This window comes from Onychomys torridus, chromosome 22, assembly GCF_903995425.1.
Source record: "Onychomys torridus chromosome 22, mOncTor1.1, whole genome shotgun sequence".
Lineage (NCBI taxonomy): Eukaryota > Metazoa > Chordata > Mammalia > Rodentia > Cricetidae > Onychomys > Onychomys torridus.
In genome coordinates this window covers 21,710,451-21,728,972 of record NC_050464.1, presented here as the reverse complement: position 1 = coordinate 21,728,972, position 18,522 = coordinate 21,710,451, and the positions used below count along the sequence as shown (strand labels likewise).

The following is an 18,522-nucleotide window of genomic DNA, read 5'->3' as shown; positions in this document are numbered from 1 at the left end:
GAGTAGAATTTCTTTTGTTTTCTATCCTCTAATCCATCGATAAATTTATTTTTGTAGTGCTGGGATGTGAACCCGAGACCCTGAACATGTTAGGTGAATGAATGCTCTCTACCACTCTCCAGCCCAGGATTGTTCTTAAAACGTTTCCCTCATCGAGAAGGACGATAGATAAAGCTAAAAAAAAACGTTAACACACAGTGGAGGCGGTGTGGAAAGATTGAAGTCAGTATTATGGTCCCTGTTGAGCAACAGTGAAGTATGATTATTCAGCCATCAGCCCTGGATTAACCCTGGAAGAATCAGCGCTCTGATGGTTGGACTGATGCCCGAGGTGTGCTGCCAGCCCTTGATGGATGGAGGTGGTGACATTCTTTCCCTGATCCTGAACAGCCCCTGCTGGCATCATTTCAATGCTCGGTGGTACCATGAGTCACCTCCTGGAAACAGAAGCCGCCTAGCCATGGCCCCTGGGGGACTATCAGGTAGGACTTTCTCTGCCGGTCTAATCCACCCACAGCTCTCCCCACCCCTTCCTAGTTGAAGAGGGAGTGAGCCCAGCCCAGGAAAAGGTCTGAGGCAGGACAGTCCTCCCACTTGAGAACTCAAGTACAAAAGGAAGTCTGCACCTAAGCACTTTTATATACAGAGGGGTTCTGTAAATATTTATAAGCCGATAAAATGCTTCTTTTACCACTGTCCAACACAGAGAGACAGGCAGACACTGCAGTGTTGTGTCTGTTCGAAAGGCCACGAACTAACAGCTGGCTGGGATTTTTATGGAGACTCTCTGCCCTCTTCTCCCAACTTCCCTCCCCCGGGATAGTGTGTATTCGTGTGTCTCGTACACGTGTGTCCGCGGGTGTGGAAGCCACAGCACAATCTCAGCTATCTTTTCTCCACCCTCCCCCCTTTCTAATTTCTTAGAAATTATGTTTATTTGTGTATGTGTGGTGGGGGGACAGGCACAACAGGGCCCAAGTGTGGAGGTCAGTGGACAACTCACAGGAATTCTCCTCCTCCACTGTGTGAGTCTGGGGGATCAAGTCTTCAGGTTTGGCAGCAAGTGCTGGACCATTTCATTGGTACCACCTTTTTCCTTTATTCAGACAGGATCTGACTTGCCAAGTAAGCTAGACTGACTGGCCAGGGAACCCCAGGGATCCATCTGTCTAAATGTTCTTTTTAAGTGGGTTCTGGGGAATCAGGCTCGGGTCCACCAAGCACTTTATTAACTAAGCCTTCTTTCTCCCCAGCCCCTCCCCCCCCCCATTTCCCTCCCTTCTAAGGCGCATCCCATCTCCCCTCACCTGTAAGATCTTCCTCATAAAGATGGGACCCACACTAGTAATCCCAGCACCGGGGAGTCTAAGTCAGAACCGCCACAAGTTCAGGGCAAGTCTGGTCTCCATATTGAGTTTCAGGTCTTCAGAATGAGACCCTGTCTCAAAAACTCCCAGCACTAGGGAGGCAGAGGCAGGTGGGTGTCTGGGAGTTTGAGACCAGCCTGATCTACAGAGTGAGATCCAGGGCAGCCAAGGCTACTCAGAGAAACCCTGTATCGAAAGGCAAACAAAAGGGGGCTGGAGAGATGTCTCAGCAGCTAAGAGCACTGGCTGCTCTTCCAGAGGACTCAGGTTCAATTCCCAGCACCCACATGGCAGCTCACAACTGTCTGTCACTCCAGTTCCAGGGGACCCGACACCCTCACAAAGACATACATGCAGGTGAAACACCAATGCACCTGAATTTAAATTCCAGCCTTCCTGACTACACAGCAAAAGTGCTCTTAACCACTGAACCATCCCTCCAGCCCCTCTCTCTTTTTTTTGGGGGGGGCAGGGGTGGAGAGCAGGACCTCTTACTGAACCTGAACCTCATGGATTCAACAGGACTGGCTGGCCACAAGGCCCAGGCATTCGCTTGCCTTGATTGAGATTACAAGTACACACAATCATGCCCAGTTTTTGATTGTTGGTTGTTGTGTGCCTTTATTTTCTTTTTCTTCTTCTTCTTCTTCTTCTTCTTCTTCTTCTTCTTCTTTTTTTTTTTTTTTTGAAGGCGGGGGTTGCTGTGTTTTTTAATGTGGGTTCTGAAGCTCGAACTCAGGTCCTCGTGCTTGCAATGGCAAGCAAAAGCACTGTATTAAACCAAGCCCTCTCCCCGTCCCTCATGCACTGACATCCTTTGTTTCACAACTGACAAATCTGATTTCGGAGGACTCCATGTCAAACATTTTTCCGGATGAACTTTATGGCTAAAGAGGCCTAAGACATCAGCTCAAGTGACCCGGCAAGAGCAGGGCTCTCAGGGCCAGGAGATTTCCTCTGGGAAACCCTTCCCCTGCTCCAGGCAGATAATGAGAAAATGATGTCATTGGGGCTAAAATTGGGTTTCAGTGCGACTCTGTTGAGAGATGTGAAAGGTGACAGGCAAGAGGGCGAAAATGTTTTCCAAGTGGCTTTTAAAGGCGGACAAATATAACCGCTTCCCACATCAGCCTGTTAAGGGGAGCACTTGAGACATCTCCCTCTTCAAAAGGACTCTCAGGAAAAAAGCAATAGTGTGCGCCTGGCCTCCTCCTTTGCAAGAGTAGTCTTACGAGGGTCAGGCCAGCAGGTCTGCAGCATGTGCCTGGACAGAATGCCACCACCTCCTCCTGCTTGCAAGACTTGGGAGTCGGACTTAGGGCTTTCTCTCACTGGCTGCTATGGAAATGCCCCCATTGGAAAATACTAGCTCCATTACTAATAAAACTGGGCTGCAAAGTAGACCAGGGCACAAGGAACAAAGGAACGCTCATGAGCAGAAGGCCTGTGAAGAAGGTAGGTCATGGCGCTGGTTGAGTTTTAACTGTCAGCTTGCCACAACCTAGAACCACCCAAGAAGGGAGTATCAATGGAGGGACTGCCTAGATCAGGCTGGCCTGTGGGTATGTCTGAAGGGGACTGTCTTGCTTGTTAATTTGACCCAGCCCACTGTGGGTAGCACCATTCCCTAGCCAGGGGATCCTGGCTGTATAATAGTGGAGGAGGCTGGCTGAAAACAAGCGGGCAGCATGGATATGTTTGCCTCTCTGTGCTCTGGATTGTGGACATGGTGTGAACAGTAGCCTCTACGGTTTTCGTACAAGATGGACTGTAACCTGGAGTTATAAGTCAAATAAGCCCCTTCCTCCCCCTCCCCTCAATTTCGTCTTCTCAGGGTATTTTTTATCAAAGGCAAAGAAATGAGGCTTGGACAGTAGTAGAAAGTGAGGCTCCCCTGTAATCACAACACCTGGGAGGCCGAGGGAGGAGGATCAGTGGTTCAAGGCTAAGCTTTGCTAACGAGTGTGTTCAAGGGCAGCCTGAGCTATAAAGAGACCCTGTCTCCACCCATCTTCCTAAGGGTGAGGCAAGTGGAGATGCCTTAGGTTGTACCCTGGAACGACAGCTTGAAGATGATAATCAGGGTTACCTTTGATCAGATAATAATTAGGCACCTAGGGGTGTTGGGAAATCCCAAGAGCATTTCCATCAGGTTCAATTGTCTAGTAACCCCAGGGAACATCAAACATCTTGGAAAGGTGCGGAAGGAAAATAAAAATAGATAACCTCTCCTGGATGGGGTCCTGACCAATGTCCTCCCGGATCATCCAGTTTTCTCAGGGTTTTCAGGACTGCTCATCTTGTTCTGTACCCCCTTAAGGGAAGACACCCACCCTTCCTTCTTGATTTTCTGCACTATGCCAGGGGTGACCACAGCCCAAGTCTGGGAAGCACACGCCTTGGAGCCAGGTGGACCCATTTCTGAACAGCTCTGTCACTTGGAGTGAGTCACTTTGCTTTTGTGAATCCTATTGTCCTCATCTGACAAATGGTTTTCCCAGAGCTTAGAATGTTAAAGACAAAGAGCAACTCCCCGGGGCCGGCAAGACAGCTCAGCCGGCAAAGGCACTTGCAGCCAAGCCCAGTGACCCGAGTTCGAAGGACTAGCTCCCTTGAGTTGTCCTCTGACCTCCACACACACACTATGGCACACATGCACACAAAACAAGTAAGATTTAATAATAATAAAGAAACTAAGTCCTTAATAAATGCCATCTATGCTTACTGTACTTCCTTCATCTCTAAATCTCTAAGCTCGCTCCTTCCTTCCTTCCTTCCTTCCTTCCTTCCTTCCTTCCTTCCTTCCTCCCCTTCTCTCTGCCTCTTTCTTTTCATATTTTTTTTTCTTGTTTTTGCTCTTTTCAGACAGGCTGGCCTGGAACCTGCGTCAATCCTTCTGCCTCGACCTCCCAAGTGCTGGGCTTACAGGCACATGCCCCTATACCTAGCTATTTTTGGTTTTCTGAGATAGACTTACTATGCAGCCCTGGTATCACGACGTGGCTCAGTCTGACTCGAAACTCACAGCAATGCTCCTGCCTTAGCCTCCCAAGAGTTGAGATTACAGGCATGCATCACCACGATCTTCCATGCAGGAAGTCTAGATGATGTCATGCATATAAAATGCTTTAGCCAGTATATAATTAGATCAAGGTACATGGTGGAGTGGGCACTTTAGTATATAATGACATCATTGGAGTACCACAACAGCTCTGTGAGACAGGTTTGATTACTCCCATTTTATAGAAAGAAAATAAAAACGATGATGCCCCCAGACCCTTCTTTCGGTAAGCGTTAGAGCTGGGAGTCTCCAATACATGCCCACATTTCAAGCTGGCCAGGGCACCACACCACCTACTACCCCGCTGCCAGCTATCTTGTGGTTCAGCTACCTTACACTCTAGTGACTCTGCATCCAAATTTGCCAGGTCAGCTTTCCTCAGATTAATTCTGTATAGCCTGGCCAGTCCACCAACAATTCTCTGGGAATCCTGGAGGTCATTATCCTAAGTGCCTCTTCTGTTAGTCCTTCAAAGGGTAGAGGCATAAAGAGGAAAAAAAATGGATTGTGAGAGAAGAAGAAACGAGAAGGTCATATAGAATACCAGTGACACAAAGGCAGAATGGGAGACTGGGAGAAGGAAGAAAGACCAGCAACTGGAGAGGTGCGTGAGTGAGCAGAAAGCAAAGTGTTATGTGTGCATCAAAAACCCAGTGTAGAGCCGGGCGGTGGTGGCGCACGCCTTTAATCCCAGCACTCGGGAGGCAGCGGCAGGCGGATCTCTATGAGTTCGAGGACAGCCTGGTATCCAAAGCGAGTTCTAGGGAAGGTGCAAAGCTACACAGAGAAACCCTGTCCGGTGCAGAGGTGGAGGATGCAGCTCAGTTGACAGTGCTCACCAAGCATGCACAAAAACCCGAGTTCTGAATCAACTGAACACTACGGTGTAATCCCAGCACCTGAGGATTAGGAGTTCATAGTTATCCTTTCTACAGATCAAATTTAAAGTCAGCCTGCATTGCGTGGGACTGTATCTCAAAGACACAAGTAAATGGGCCAACAAGATGGCTCAGCAGGTAGGGGTGCTTGCTGCCCAGCCTGACAACCAGTGATGGATCCCCTGATCCGCCTGGTAGGAAAGAACCGACTCCTGTGAGTTGTCCTCTGACATCCACACTAGAGTCCTGGTGCAAGTGCATGTACACACACACAAATAAATGCAATTTTTAAAAAGATGAATAGACAAGAAAATCTAGGGAATTTCTGTTAACTAAAAAGGGGGGGGAGCATCAAAAACACACCTTTAATCTCAACACTTGGGAGGCAGAGGGGGGTGGATCTCTGTGAGTTCAAGGCCAGCCTGGCCTACAGAGCAAGTTCTAGCACAGCCAAGACTACACAGAGAAACCCTGTCTCAAAAGAAAAAAAAAAAAAATTAAATAAATAAAATAAAATAACAGGAGGAAGAAACCAGCAGTAAGTGAAACTAGGTAAATATAAGGAAGCAATTAATTTTACCAGGACTGAATGGATTTAAGGTAACAGGGATTAAGGAAGTGGCTACAGGAAAACATACCTACTGAAGAGCCTGCTGGCTTTATCTCAGGGCTATGCAAACCACGCCCACCAATTTGCAGTCACCCAAAAAGCCAGCCAGAGAGATGGCCCAGTCAGAGGGTAGGACGACCTACCTGTAACTTCAGCTCCAGAGGAGCCAACACCCTGTTTCGGTCCCTGTGGCACTGTACTGTGTACACACACACACACACAAGAACACACACAAGAACATATATAAGAACACACACAAGAACACACACAAACACACCCAAGCCAATGTTTGTTTTCCTTTCTTCTAAAGCCCATCTCTGTTCCCTCCCACCTGCCCCTCCCGACTGGGCAGGCCAGGTAGTCACTCGTTTTGGCCAATGAAGTATGTGAAAGAGCAAAACACCCCCATGTAAGCTGAAACTTGAGGATGTGTCTAGAAATGTTCTAGGGTGTGTCTCCGTTCCTTCCTGTCTCCAAAGACAAGTGTCACAAAGGGGCTGCTTCTCAGCCAGGTCTCTGAATAAGGACAGAGGACATCGGCTAACACATGGGTCACACCTAGTTTGAGCCTGTTGGCCTCTGACCTGTTTTGTTACCAAAGCAGGCTGACAGAGCTCCTAGAACTGATGTGAAGGGGCAGGGCCGATATGGTGCAGCTGCTGTTTCCTATGGGTTCAACTAGACATTGTTGCCTGTCCGTCATGTAGGCTTTCTGCCATAAGCCTTACCAATAACAAGGACACCTCTATTTTCCATTCCCGGGATCAGTCTATACGGGTGTTCTGTAGTGTGAGGGTTAATACTGGTTGCCCATTTTGCAAGATCTAGAATCACCTGGAAAACAATCTTCTGTACATGGCTGTGATGGAGTTCCCAGATTAGGTACTGAGGGGTTCAAGATGGAATACAAAGAAAGAGGGCTGACAAGATGGGTAAAGGTGCTTGCTGCTAACCCTGACAACCTGAGTTCGATCCCTGCAACCTCCATGGTGGGAGGAGAGAATCAACTCCTGCAAGTTGTCTGCTGACCTCGACACGCAGGCTGGGGCTCTCATAAACCCACACGTGTACACACAAGCACACAAAATATAAGTAAATGAATAAATGCAGCGTCTGTTAAAGGGAGAAAGTGAGCTGAGCACCAGCGTTCATCTCTCTCCGCTTCCTGACTACAAGTGCAGTGTAGCCAGCCGCCTTATGCCCCCGTCCCATGCTTTCTAGAACCAGCATGTAGACTGTACTCTACGGTGAGCCAAAATAAATCCTTCCTTACTGCTGCTTTTATCAGGTCTGCCTTGGCTAGTTTTATGTCAACTTGACACACAAGCTAGAGTCATTTGAAAGGAGGGAAGCTCTATTGGGAAAATGCCTCCATACGATCTGGTTGTAAGGAACTTTCTGCATTAGTGATTGATGGGGAAGGAGCTAGCCCATTTAGGTGGTGCCATCCATGAACTGGTGGTCCTGGGTTCCGTAAGAAAGCAGTCTGAGCAAGCCCTGATTAAGGAGCAAGCCAGTAAGCAGCTCCCCTCCATGGCCTCTGCATCAGTGCCTGCCTTCAGGTTCCTGCTCTGTTTGAGTTCCTGCCCTGACTTCCCCCAGTGATGGACAGTCACATGGAAGTGTAAGGGAAATAAACTCTTTGCACCTCCAAGTTGTTGTTGTTGTTCATGGTATTTCATCACAGCAATGATAACCCTAACTAAGACAAGACCTTCTGTGGTAGCAACAAGTAAGTAAGTAATATAGATTGCTACATTGATATCAGCAGCATTAGAGGACAAGACGGCTGGACTGCTTGCTCTCTGATAACCACCAGCTTGTAAAACCCAGGACTGGAACTACATACAGTCCTCTGCTTACTGATTAGACCAATGGGATCTGAGACATATGTCTGGCCCTGGGAGAAATGGCATCCTGAACTGCCTGGAAGGCCATTAATTGTTGAGTATCTAAACCTGGTTTCAGAAGGCCTGAACATTTAAGATTTCTAGCTCGACAGCTCTTAATGTTACATAACAAGAGTGTCCCATTGCCTGCTACTCTAAGAAGAGATGGTCCACACAGGACTGTTAATCACCTGTCCAGGAATACATCCCTCAGGAAAACTATCTATCCAGAGACTTTAGAAATAGTAGGAAATCTGCCTGAGGTGCATATCTAGACCAGGGTCTTGCTGGTTACAAGCTACTCTCACCCTTAAGGGCCTGTCTTCCATGTATCTTCTTTACTATGATGCTGGGAGTCTCCTCTGGATTCTTTCTACGGAGATCACAAAGACTAGGGAGCCAAGGGCAGTTCAGAACAAGATGCGGGTGGCACTGGGAGGTTTGCCCACATGGAAAGTTTTGCTACATTAGACCCACAGAGACCCAGGAGAGCATTCCACAGGGGACTAGCTTCTTCCATTCCGATCTGCAGGCTTTGGGAGTTTGTGGAAAATCATCTCCAGGAGGAGAGACAGACACACACAGTCTCTTAGGATCTCCAGACACTACATCAGGGGTGGGGCCTTGGAATGCCAGCTCCTGGCAAATCCAGCAAAAAAAACTGGGCCAACCCTTGGGAGTCATCTCAGTGTAGATGGAGGAGATAGAGGGGACTTGGGAGGAGTCACAGAAAAAGGGCAAGCTGGGCTGTCTCGAAGTATCAAGAACTGAGTTTGATCTCCTGAACCCTTAAAAAAATTAAGGCTAGGCATAGTGGTATAGGCTTGTGATCATAGTACTGGGGAGCTGGAGACTGCTGGATCCCTGGGGCTGACTCGCCAGTCAGACTAGCCTAATCTGCAATAAATTAGCCCATGGTACTAGTGAGAGACCCAAGACTCAAAAAGCAAAAACAAACAACAAAAAAACCAACAACAAGGTGGGGCTGGGGATAAGGCTAGGTGGGTAAAATGCTTGTCCAACAAGTATGAGGACCTGATTCTGGACCCCCAGTACCCATAGAAAGCCAACTCTGACAGTGTGTGTCTATAACCCCAGGGCTCCTATGGTGAGATGGGAGACAGAGACAGAAGAATCCCTGAAAGCTCACGAGCAACTAGCCTGATGTCCGAAGAGACCAACAAAAGACCCTGTCTCCAATCAAGTGAGAGGTCAAGACTGATAGCTGGCCTTGTCCTCTTACTGTCAAACATATGATATGACACTCTCAAGATATGGTACTCACACCCCACCCCACCCTCCACACAACATGCGCATCCACGACATGCAGGTACATACAAATTGAAAAGAGGGAGATTTCAGGCCCAGGTTCTCCCTGGTGGATTTGAGAATTGGATTTTCTTCCAACAAGAACTGTTCCTACTTTCTAAAGCATAGACTGGGACAAGTAGGTAAAAATAGTTTGATGTTCGCTCCGGGCTACATAAAAGACAGCGGAGTAAAAGTTCAGGCACCATGAAATTAATAAGATCACCGTTGTGCCCTCCCCATTGCGGGTTCAGGAATAAATTGGGAGAAACCTGTGATGCACAGAGCAGCCTACTCAAGTGTGAATCAATCATTTTCTCCACTGACGTCTTCGAGCATTTTCTTTCACCGTATATTTACTGGATTCCTAGTTCACCAAAGCTGCTTCCTAAGCCGGAGCTGCACTGGGTTTTTAAAGTCGTCACGACCAATTTTGTTTGCTAAATGAATTCCAGGGTAGAATGCTTTGACTTAAGCCCAGGCAAGGCAAGACTTCTTATGTAAGACGTAAAACAATAGTGCATGTGTGTGTGTGTGTGTGTGTGTGTGTGTGTGTGTGTGTGTGTGTGTGCATGTAGGCGTGGGCATGTGCGCATGTGTTTTACTGCCAAAATAAAATAAATGGAATCAGCACACACATGATAACGCGTTCTTTGCTAACTCATACTAATTGCTGGGCTAATTGATGTTTGTTGAACTTTCTCCGTTTCATTGAGTGATTAGGTACAAGGCTAACAGTTGACATCTGTAGGCGCTTAACTGGCGTCTGTAATTACTGTTAATGTTAAATAATTGTTAGTTAATTGGAGTGGTAACTGACTGAATGGAATCCAGATTGTGAAGCAGAAAAGAAACCTAGTTAAATAAACATACATTTTTGGGAGAAAACGGCATGGGTTGTTGTTGTTGTTGTTGTGGGGGTTTTGTTTTTGTTTTTGTTGTTTTTTGCCCCTGTAGTTGACAGAAACTAGAAATAACCCAGAAGCATGGGATAGCCCACAGGCTTCCTGCAAGAAGGAAACCACACCTGAGGCTTGAAGACGGGTTAGAAAGCCTTACTAAAGAGGAAGGAGGCTTGGGTGGTCAACACCTTTCACTGCAGGTCTGTAACACAGACTTGATGTTTTCATAGCAATAATGATGATCACAATGGCCTACTGTGATTACACTCCTCTCCCAGACAACCAGACACTACACCAGTGTCTAAAGGAAACACGGCATACCCATACCCGGGAATGGGCTGATGAGGGCCGAGGAGCATTCTTGCTTTTCTGGCAAAACTGCAGGATGTAAGAAAAACGATTTCCGACAAAGGACGCAGGAATCTCCCAATAAAGGAAGTGAAGGACTTTCTTGTGGGCTCAGAAAGAAATCAGAGTGTCTAAACATTTGTGGAAAGAATTTGTTCGGGGCTGGAGAGATAGCTCACAGGGTAACATGTTGGCCACACAAGCAAAGGCAGTCCAGGGTTCAGATCCCCAGCATCTACATAAAAGTGGAGGGTGTGGTGAGGCTCTCTGTAGTTAGCACTGGGGAGACAGAGGCTAGTGGATCCCTGGCACTTACTGGCCAGTCAGTGCAGCCAGGCTCAGCGACAGACCTTGTCTCAAAACATAAGGTGGAGAGCAAAAATCCTGGACATTAACTTCTGGCCTCTACACTCCTCATGTGTTTTGTGTTCATACACACACACACACACACACACACACACACACACACACACACACGCATAGTCATGGGTTCCTGAGTGGTCACAGGGACGCTCGGGATCTGAGAAGCTGGACTTCCTCCTTTCTTCTAGAAAGTGGCAGGGTGGCCAAAACTGGACCTCCAGATAACCACTAAGATACTCTGAGATGCCCTCAATAACTTACAAGTAAAGGCTTGTGGTGGGATGCAACTCTTTCCTGTCCACCCACAGGTCCCTCAGAAAGCCAGGTGGCAGCGACTGGATACATGTACTGATTGAGTAAGGGGGCAGGGGAGGTGGCTGGAAGTTAAAGAGAGTTTGATCCCCAGCATCCATATAAAAGCTATTCATGGCAGCCTGGTGCACACCTGTAACCCCAGAACTAGGAAGAAGACAGGATGGGAGCCCCAGCCCGCTAGCCTACCCTGTGAGCTCCAGGGTCAGTGAGAAAGCCAATCTCACACAATACGGCTGGAGGATGGTCAAGGAAGACACCCAGCCAGGAGGACATCTGGCTTCCACACGTGCACACAGTACACACACACACACACACACACACACACACACACACTTGTGTATCCAGAGGGAAGCACTTTCTCCCCACGTGGAGTATTTCTGGTCTCCTGCTGGCAATTTTACAACCACAGGACAAGGCATCTGTTTCCCAGAATTCTCCAGGAATAATTCTATACAACCGGCTTCTGTATGGGAGAGACAGACTTCCACAGGAAGGCCAATTTCCATGACAAAAGGGGCCTGATTGCGTGCTATTTGTGGGATGGGTTGGGAGAAGAACTAACTACTTCTGACTCCTTTGTCTCACATCAAGCACCAATTACCCTTCAACACTATTTAATTCTCCACATGTAAGACATTTCTATCTCTCAAAACCCAAGAAAGCCAGTTCTGAGCTAAGAGCGCCCACACACACACACACAGACACAGACACACACACACACACACACACACACACACACACACACACTCCCCGAGGGAGAAAAAAAAAATTAAAAATGCACAATATTCTACCTTCTCCTTATCTGGGATTTCAGAGTCGATAAAAACAGAACTAATTTGCAGAGACTACGGTTTGGGCTTGACATGGCAGTCGTCTTTACTCTAAACCCAAGACATCACAAGGGGCTGTAACACGGGCTCCTGCGTTCCTGAGAAAGGGGTCTAAGCCACATTTGCCTCCTTCAGCCACCCCCAGTCAGCTGTACTGTTTTCAGGTGGGTAACGACTTTCCTCAAGAGACAATGTTGCCTTTTCGGTATTCAAACAATGGAGCCCTTTCCCTTCCCAGCTAACAAATCCAGTTAACACTGTTGCTATTAACAAGGTCCTATACACGAAGTTGCTTGCGATACCTTAGTTTTTCTGGTTTCAAGACAGGACCTCTGGTTGGTTTTGGTGTCGTTACATGACAACTCATTATACTGCAGAGGGTGAGCTTGGATTTCTGATCCTCCTGCCTCTAGCACCTCTAGAGTGCTGAGAGTCTAGATAGCAGCCACCACATCTGGTCCATGCAGAGACATGCGTGGAAACCAGGGCTTCCCTCACGCTACATAAGCATTGCACCCACCAAGCCACATCCCCAGCCCCAGTCATGGGTTTGGGTAACAGGTTTCTCATCCCATCTCCTCCGCTCTCAGACAATATAATAGCCAGGCTGTCTCTGTATGATGTCGATTAAAAGCAGGCCCCTAAATCACTTGACAGACCTGTATTAGTCACTTTTCTGTTGCTATGATAAAAAAAAATCAAGACAATCTAAAGATGAGTTTATTTGGGATTACAGTTCTCGAAGGATGAGCGCCATCTTGGTGGAGAGGCATGTGGCATGGTGGCTGGAGCAGGCCACATCCTTTACCACCAGTTTGAAATAAGACAGCCTGAACCAGAAGTAGCACTAGGCTTTTAATCTCAAAGGCCCCCAGAGAGTTATTTCCGGAAACAAGGCCACACCCCTGTACCTCCCCAAACATTGCAACCACCTGTGGACCAAGTTTTAAAATGGGGGTACTTCTCGTTCAAACCACTACAGCAACCAACCTTCACTGTGTCCCACTGGAAATCCTGTTTCCAACCACCCAAGGAAAGCCTAAGCATGTCCCTCTAATTGGTATGATGAGGACTTGAAGAGGTCACCAGGAGCTCAAGGTGGCCAAGGGTTCTACCCGGTACTTCTCACAGTGACACAATGTCCATGAGAATTTCCCCATCGTTGGCGTGAAGCAGGAGTCTGCCTAGCTAGTAGGTGATAGCTCACTGCTCCTTCACTTGCCTGAAGATGCCCAACACAGGATTTAGACATCTTTAGCCCCCCTGGATGATTCCGCACCACCACCCTCACAGATACCCTGAGAGAGTCACAGCTTCTCTTTAAACTAGCTCAGGGGATATTCTCTAGCAGGGTCTAAGTCTACACTGTGGGACTGTTGTATTATGGCTTTAAAAATAATACAAAACAAAACACCTCCGGGCATCACAGGATCATCCCACATCCAGTTTGGAGTAGAGATTATCTTGCCTGGTAGTCATGGCAACTTAGTGCACAGAACAATACAGAGTGGTAGCTAGGTCTTATGGTAATTGTAAAAGAGTTGTTAATAGCCTTAGTGGGAGGAGAGGAGGGTCAAAGGAACCTCATCCAGGAACTTAGCCATCACTCCCTCCCCTCAGCTGCAAAGGATCATGGGGGAGTCTAGAATATACAGGAAGTAGAAAGTTAACCAAAGTGGGGGACTCTATGATGCAGCTTCCACAAAGTTGTCATCCATGATGGGGTGAGATTTTTGTTTTGGTGTCGCTGCTTTGGGAGTCACAGACACTCCTGTAAATAACCCCTCAGCTGCGCTCTGTAAGTAAGGCCAATACACTAACCAGTTTGCCAAGCAGGACCTTGGTAAAATCATTCATTACACTCTGGTCAGTTGTTGGTGCCCTCTCGAGTGTACAGACATTTATTCATGTCAGCCAAGGAGAGGTTAATGAAGCAGGGACAGAGGTGGAAAGCGGAGTGAGGAAGATCACCAGGTCAAACACACCGCCTCCATCTTCCCCCTACAACCTGCCTTGGCTTCAGGAGGAATCCTGGGAAAGGGACTGTGTGGCTAACTGAGGCAGCAGCCCTCCTCTCCTAGCTGAGACAGTACCTACAACCAGGCTGGGAGGAAGCAGACAGGAATCGTCAGCTCTCCTTCCTGGCCTCCAGAGGGCGTCCTTCTCTCCTCAGAGAGCTCTGCTCTACAGCTTTAGAAGAGATTCATTATCTTGGCAGGATGAATGTGTGTGCACTTGCCTACGCATCCGGGTGGGCCAAACTGCCAAGGAGGAGCTATGGGAAGTGAGAAAGGAGAACAGGGATCGGAGAGATGGCTCAACGGTTAAGAGTACATCCTGCTCCTCAGAGGGCCTGATGTGACTCCCAGAACCCACCTCAGGCAGATCACAATCACCTGTAATTCCAGCTACAGGTGATTCAAGGCCCTCTTCTGGCCTCTTTGGGCACTGCACCCATGTGCATAAACCCGTACACAGGCAAATAGTTAAAAATAAATGGTAATCTTTAAAAAAGGAAGGGGAGGCCAGCCTGGTCTACAGAGTGAGTTCCAGAACAGCCAGGGCTACACAGAGAAACCCTGTCTCCAAAAACAAACAAAGGGGGGGGGGATAAATATTGGCCATGCTGAATCATCTAGCAAATTCCTTTGTGTGTGTGTGTGTGTGTGTGTGAGAGAGAGAGAGAGAGAGAGAGAGAGAGAGAGAGAGAGAGAGAGAGAATATCTAGTGTATTGTGTATACATGTTTCATGTGTGTGGAAACTTAAAAGTTGTTATCAGGTGTCTTCCTCAATCTCTATCCCTCATTATTATTGTTGGTTGTGTTTGTATGGGCACTTTTGAGCATACGTGGGTTGCCATGGCAAATGTGCAAAGGTCAGAGGACCACTTCATGGACTTGGACTACATTATGGAACTGGTTCTCTACTCCCAGCTTTCCATGAATTCAAGGCATTGAATTCAGGTTGCTACACCTATGTGAAAAGCACCTTTATCCACCGAGTCACCTCACAGACCCTCTCTTTTGATTTTTTTTTTTTTTTTTTTTTTTTTTTTTTGAGACAGGATCTCTCTTCCTGAAAGCTACCAAGTAGGCTAAGCTGGCTAGCCAGTGAGTCCCAAAGATCTTCCTGCCTCTGCCTCCCCACTGCTAGGTCTGTAGGAGTTGGCCACCATATCTGGCTTTTAAAGAAAGTTCTGGAGATGCAAATTCAGGTCCTCATGCTTCCAAGGCAAGAACTTTACCCTGCTCCCGGAAGCTCCCTTAAGCACAACATGCTCTAGAGGTTGGGGAGTTACAGAGCCTACAGTTCTCATAGTTGTTCAGCTCCCAACACAAGAGCAATAAGTAAGTCAGCCTCTCTCTGCCTCTGTCTCAATGGGAAAACTAATTTTTCCTTTGGCAGATGGTTGAATCACAAAGACAGAAGGATTCATAAAATTCACATGAATATCCTGTAAACATTTAAACACATCCAGATTAGATAAGGCAACCATGACCTTGATTAAAGTTGGGCTTTTTTTTTCCAGTCTACAGCAATAATCCTTCCAATTTGCAGGCTCAGACTCCATGCCTCTTCTTGAAATGTTCCCTTCTCACTGGATATGCTGTGTGTATAAGCAAGCACGCCACCTGAATAACTTGTTGTAAAACTGGAAATAATAGGCATCGAAAGAAGCAACATTTTGCAACACCTATGTGGGTCCTACTCCACTGAATTGGATTGCGTCTACAACACAGGAACATTTAAATAAAAATCAATTGGTAAGTTACAGAGAAAACATATTCATCATACCCCTGTCTGTTCCAACCCATGCCCCTTGCCAATTAACTGCTTTATCCCAACTGGAGATGCTGGCCCAGAACTAGATTTATGGAGGATTGAAAATTCTGACCTGCAGATGCTAAATGGCTTGTTCAAGCTCATAGGCAGAGGGATGGACTTGAGCCATGGCCCCTTGCTGTTATAGCCTGGGGCTATGTCTCCAAGCTGAGCAGGCCAACACCAAAGCTGCCAACTCCCCAGTCCCTGGCCCAATCAGCTTGTGAGCTTACCACTGCCCTCCAACAGTGAAATTTTATGGACTAAATCTGCACACCCACTAGACCACCAGGCTTGGAGGCATAACCTTCCCAGCTAAGCCTGCTACTCTGAGACCAGAAGACTGCCAGGCTCCTGTGAAGGAGAGGGGTGATATGTGGCTTTGAACATCTGGCTCTGAAGGGTGCCAATGTGAGACTCCCGAACACCCTTGCTAAAATTGTTCCATAAGAGAAGGCCCTTAAGAATTTCCCAGCTGTGTCTGTTACCTGGTGTAAACCTGTCCTTTCTTGCAAAGCTTTAAAACAGGGTGTGTGTGTGTGTGTGTGTGTGTGTGTGTGTGTATGTGTGTGTGTGTGTGTGTACACAGACACCTGACTGACTTTTAGGCCAGCAAGCCGGCTTACTTGAACCTGATGTAAGAGAAGATGACAGATGAAGGAGCTGCCAATCATGTCTCTGGTCAGCACTACTGCTACTAGGAGGAGTAAAGACAGACAGACACCAAGCCACATGCACCTAGTGAGGCTCACTGCACCTGTCTCCCTGGAGTTACTGACATCAATGCCACACAATGATATTTTTTTTTTTGGTAGTTGTTTTCCTGATATTTAGCAGTTTGAAAACTACGCTGATGCTGTTTGTGATGCCTGGCATCCCTCAATCTCTCTCTCTCTCCAGGGAGGAAGGGCTGTGGGTACCAGGTAGTCAGTCTACTTTGGCAACACCTGTACTTGGCACACCAGTTCAGGCGCTTGTCATTCTTGCTACCAACAGGAATTAGCATAAGGCATTAAGGGGAAACTCCAGGGGAGGAAAGAAAGGCCATTCTGATGGAAATAAGGGGCGAAGGAATAATCCGTCATCAACTAAAATGCTTGTGTACGTTTCCCAAGCAAAGCTTAGGAGAAAAGCCTGTGTTGATTTTAGTATACACAAAGAAACCTTAATCCTTTCAAGGCAACTGAACTCACCCTCTCACTCCTCTCAGAAAAGCAGCTCAGAAGAAAGGCACCCGGTCAGGGGCACGACTGTTCACTGCCAAATAGATGCCACACATCACTCAGTGTAAGTAAACAAAAATAAGAATATGGGAAGTGGTGCACTGGAAACTCAAGGGTGGGGTGGGATGGGAAAAAGAGAGAAAAGACAGGAAGGAGGGAGAGAAGGGGGCTCTTCGGGCAGCAGGCTGCGTCTTTCTCCTTCCCAAGTTGCAGTTAGAGCCAAACCCGGAGCCAGCTTAGAAAGGGCTACCGCTAACTTAGCACAAGAAACACACTGTCCCCGGGGACTGGAGGTGTTATGTGCCTGGGGTAGGGGAGGTCAGAGAGTCCTAGAAACTGCTTTGGGTAGTGACCTGCCCTGCCTCAGTTTCCTCTCCTGTCACCTTTCCTTTTTACCAAGGACACCTCCAAGGCCCACTAACTCTTTCCTCTCAATAACAGGATCAGAAAACAATCCCACATTCCTACCCTTGAGGGAGATGTGCTGCCAAGCACCCACCTCAGCTTTTTATTGGGCTTTTAACATTATATATAACAAATTTATACAAACTTCTCAGGCCATTAAAAATATGATGGAATATAAAGCTGGAATCGTATCACGCAATGAAAATACAAGATCATATTCAATATGACATTAATTCTGGGAGACCCAGCAAATTTATAAACACACAGACCCCCGGGGACAACTTTAAATATAATGTACTATTTAGAGACAAGGTAAGTTCAATTTCAAAATAATCGCAGAGCACACAATAACTGTACACAGAAATGTCTTACTAACTAGTAAGCAGAAAAAAAAAACACAACAAAAACTAAAAAAATAAAGTGAAAAATGAAATAAACTGTCTGCTGAAATAGTCTCCCATTTCACCCCAGGGCTGGTCCAGAGCTCGCAAGCATCCTTAATGGAACAGAGGTTACCACAGGCCAGCACGCCTTTATTCTGTAATTCTCCCACAAGCCCCTAAGTCAGGTTCTAGAGTGGGAAGGGGAAGGTGGGTTGGTATCATTGTACCTTTCAGATTACACACTCTTTGAAGCCAATGCATGGGGATCCCTCTAAATTCCATCGTGCTCATGACACTTCTGCAAATGAAGACTGTTGAGAAGCCTACTGGTAGTTAGTTAGGGTGAGCCTTCCCTGAATGTAGCTTGGCATCATTAGCCTCTCTTACTCGATAGACTGAGGTTTGGAAGAAATAAATGGGGAAGTGCGTATTTAAATTCTGCCCTCTTGCACACTTATTAACTTTACAGAGAGCCCAGAGCAGAAGAAGAGCTGGCATATGGCTATAATGCCGTGATTACTAAATACCCCACTGGTTATGACCGTATGAGGTACGCATATACTATCCACAACACTCTGACCGCCGGGAAGTTGGTAACCAACAATCAAGACACCGTAAAAACGTTCTTCTCTCTTGCAGCTGCCTACATGAAATTAACACCACCGATCAATTTAAGCAAGGAATCAGTACATTCTTCAAAGTGAACTTTGAACTCTCCCCACATCTCAAATACATCCAGATTCCAAAGCCATCAAAAGCGCAAAATGGGAAGACAAAAAACACCATATGGATTTTCCTTTTCTCTTTCTTCTTGGAC

General features: G+C 47.0%; 1 protein-coding gene across 1 annotated transcript in view; it reads right to left on the bottom strand.

Moving 5' to 3' along the window:
- The window catches only part of Auts2 (activator of transcription and developmental regulator AUTS2), a 361,179-nt gene that overhangs the window by 73,653 nt on the left and 269,004 nt on the right, over positions 1-18,522 (bottom strand). The gene's annotated exons all lie outside the window — the stretch shown is intronic.